Source organism: Crocodylus porosus, unplaced genomic scaffold (genome assembly GCF_001723895.1).
Source record: "Crocodylus porosus isolate Cpor-Errol unplaced genomic scaffold, CroPor_comp1, whole genome shotgun sequence".
In the NCBI taxonomy this organism is placed as follows: Eukaryota; Metazoa; Chordata; order Crocodylia; family Crocodylidae; genus Crocodylus; species Crocodylus porosus.
Window position 1 is genome coordinate 35,868,662 of NW_017728943.1, and position 3,647 is coordinate 35,872,308.

Below are 3,647 nucleotides of genomic sequence, written 5' to 3' on the forward strand. Positions count from 1 at the left end.
AGCTGACCTAAGAATTCCTGGTCGAGCTCTTCTCCCTGGTTGGGAGGTCTATAGTAGACTCCCACCGTTAAGTCTCTATCCCCTGGACTGCCTTTTATATACTTTCTTTCAAGCTGTTAACGAATGATCAAACTTTTTGACTCTTGTCACATTTCTCTGGGATTGCAGCATCACAATAGCCTTATAGAAGGATGTGAGATTTAAGAGGGTTCTATTGGTATATTGAAGGTTATTTAAGCAGTGTTGGTACTTTCATAAATGTAGTGGCACAACATTAGTTGTACTATGACTCATCTGCCATCAGTAGGTGAACTTGGCTCACTGTAGGTATTTTACTGCCTGTAGAACTAAATGCTAAAATTTTAACCACAGAAAGGAAGCATAAGATTGTGTTTGGTAGCATCAGTTACACGGCACACTGCAAAAGCATACCCTTACAGCCTTGTGAACATTCACCTTAATTAACTCATAATGGTCTCAATTCTGTTTTGTAATCTTCACATTTTTTGAAACATCATTCATGGTATTTCACAAGAGGGCCACGAGCCTAGGAATTCTGTCACTGGTTGTGGGGGCAATGCCAGCAGCGCTGCATACAAAAGATGAACTGTACCATGTGCTGGGAGTTCCCCTGCCCCCAAGCCACCACCACTGCTGCACTCTGCTCCCAGCAGCGGGTTGCAGAATAAAAAAAGGTTGGGAACCGCTGGAACAGACACTAACTTTTGATTCTGGAAATGCAGCCACATGCCTGCAGTGGCTTAGGCCAGAAGCTGGGGGGTGCTAGAGCAAGCCCTCAGCTGGAGGGAAGCTGAGGTTGGGGGCCACATAGCCAGGCCTTGCCAGGCTGACTATGATTTGGGACGGGTTTAAACCTCCACCCTGGCCTGCACGGTCCCAAGTTGGGGTGTGGCTGGAAGAGAAAGGGGGAAGCAGTCCCTGCCAGGCATTTCCTACCTTCCCCCCTCACCATTTAAGCAATGGCCAGCCCAAACAGTAGCCTGAAGTGAACAGGGAGATGGAGGGGTGTTTAAGTCCCTCTCTCCTTCCCCTGTCCCACCGGCATGGACCTCAGCCGGGGTTTGCCATGCAGGGGTACAGCAGCCCCTGTCAAGCATTTTGCTACAGGCTGCTGCTGGGGCTGGCCACAACCCCCACCCCCACTCCTTAAAGTGGCAAGCCTGGCAAATGGGGCCTTCCTACCCCTTCACCTTAGAGGGCCATGTTGAGCCAGCATGTGTCCATGCCCCTGCCTCTGCTCTGGCTAGAGAGCACAGGGGTGGGGCAGCCCTGTTCCACTGCAGCTGACAGCACAGCACAGCACAGCCCTGGGATGCTGGGAGGCTTTGATATAACTTAAACCAGGAAGGGGTCTGGGACAGAAGTTCTGTAAACTGGTTTGACATCAATCAGTTAAATCTGATACAATATTCAACCAGGTTTATCTTAAACCAGTTTTGGCCACATTTAAACTGTTTTGTGTGCACTGAACTTCTGTTCTGTTACAGGTATAAACCAGTTTTTGATCCTTTAAACTGGTTTATGTGCCACTTCTGTCCCTAATCTCAGTGATTATGTCTTTCCCCCCATTTTTCAGGGGAAGTGCTGCCTGAGCCTTGCTTTTTCTGATTCTGAAGCCTTTCTGGCCACTTCTAGCCCTTTCCTCCCCCTCAATGCTCCATGCTGGGAAGAGGGAGGAAGAGATGGTGATGCTTCCGATGTGTGTGGCATAATAACAAGTGTGTTTTCCTTAGCCTGGCAACTGGGATTTTCTTCAGTGTGCTACTTATCCTTCAGAAAACGTTCTTCCCTTGGCACACAACAGACACTGAAGGAAATGAAACAGTCTCTAGGTACCTTGCGCTCAGTGAAAACAAGCTGTAGGAGAGGTACCTTGGGAATGGCTCTCTTGCATGTTTTTCCATTTTTGATGGAGCTGGTCATTCTGTATATTTTAAAGAGAATGTGACCTTGCTCTCTTCTGCAGTCTGTTGTCATCTGGTAAATGAAATGTAATCAATTCTTAGGCCCTTTTAGGCTATTCCTTCATACTTTGATCCAAGAGATACTATTTAGCACTGTACTGGAAGTTCAGCTTGTAGTGTGATAGAAGAAATCTATCTATCTTTGAATGCTGAATGAAGTGTAGCTGAGCTCCAGAGTACCAAAAGAATACCAGTATACCAATAACATGCTTAGGTTGCCTCTTTATATTGCTGTGTGAAACAATCATGTTTGTTTTCAGTTAATGTAGTCTGAAAATGGCAGGTTGGAAAAACCAAAATAAAATTTGCCTACTGGAGCACTGCAAAGAGAGGATCTCTGTGTGTAAAAATGATTCTCATCTTTCTTCTGTTTTGAGGCAGTAGGGTTTGGAACCTAAAAATCTAAACCTAAAAACTGTGCTCACTGCAAAACAATTCTGCAAATACTTTTTTTTTTACCTTTATAATGAGTTTTCTTATTCTTGCCCCTGTTGTATTCACCTTGGGTAGATTTTCCCACCAGGAAATTCACTCTTAGTCAATCTTAGTCAGTTATAGCAAATTTTAAAGCACCTCAATGGACATGACTTTCATATTCTTAATCATGAATTTATATTTATGTGAAAAAACTGAATCTATCAGTTTTGACCAATAAGGGAACAGAAAAATTGCCATGGGATAGGGTGTCCAATCAAAATGGCTCAGATAGTCAGTGCTGAACACCTAGAGTAATGTGCTTGCCAACAAGCTACTGTCAAGATTATTCAAAGAATTTATTCAGCAAATAATTTCTCCTCTGTTAATTGAAAGTGCCTAATGAATTGTTTGCACTACTGGAATGAAAACAGTTGCGTCCCAACCATAATGAATGAGTTTGAGAAAAATCCATCTTTTAGTGGACAAAAAAGCCTCAAAGAGGATGCATTTTATTGAATAAAATTGAATATGAATTATTTGTCCCAAACTACCTAAGGATAATGAGTAGCTCTGTATATGGAATTCCAGCAGCCAGGTCTAAATGACATGTGAAATGAATAATTCCTGCCTTGTATGCAGCAGGAAAATAAACAATCCTATGCAATCAATGAAGGGATGAATTAGTTGCTGTGCTAGTCAAGTCAGATGCAACAATAGCAGCCAACTGAGTCTATAAGGCTCAAACAAAGTATAAGTAAAAGATTTGATACTTTTTGGAACAATTAACAATTTTCTTTCCCTTGTCTATATTGTTGCATTTCCCTTGTCTGCTTTGGAAAATCTCTACCCAATGCTGCTTGTTTGCAGTGAATCAGAAACAGAAAGAAATGCCATAAAGTCTTAATGCTATAAAGTCCTATGGGAGAGATTTGACTAGTACCTCAGTCCCCACCCCCTCCCAGGCACATTTATAACAGCTAGGTGGGTTCATGTAGTTCAAGTAATTGGACTTATTTGTAAAGAAATATTCCTTTGCAGTCTGATCTACCATCCACTGAAACTAACAGAGGTCCCTCTATTCATTTTAATAGATTTTGGACTGGGCTCTTAATGGTAGGTAGCTTTTCCAAGGTTTTACCTGGCATGCCTTTTCTAATAGGGTCTGATAGTCACTCACCTATTTCACTAAGACTTTTGCACTTTGATCCCATCACTGTTTCTTCAGTTGGCAGCTGTCCCTTCTCC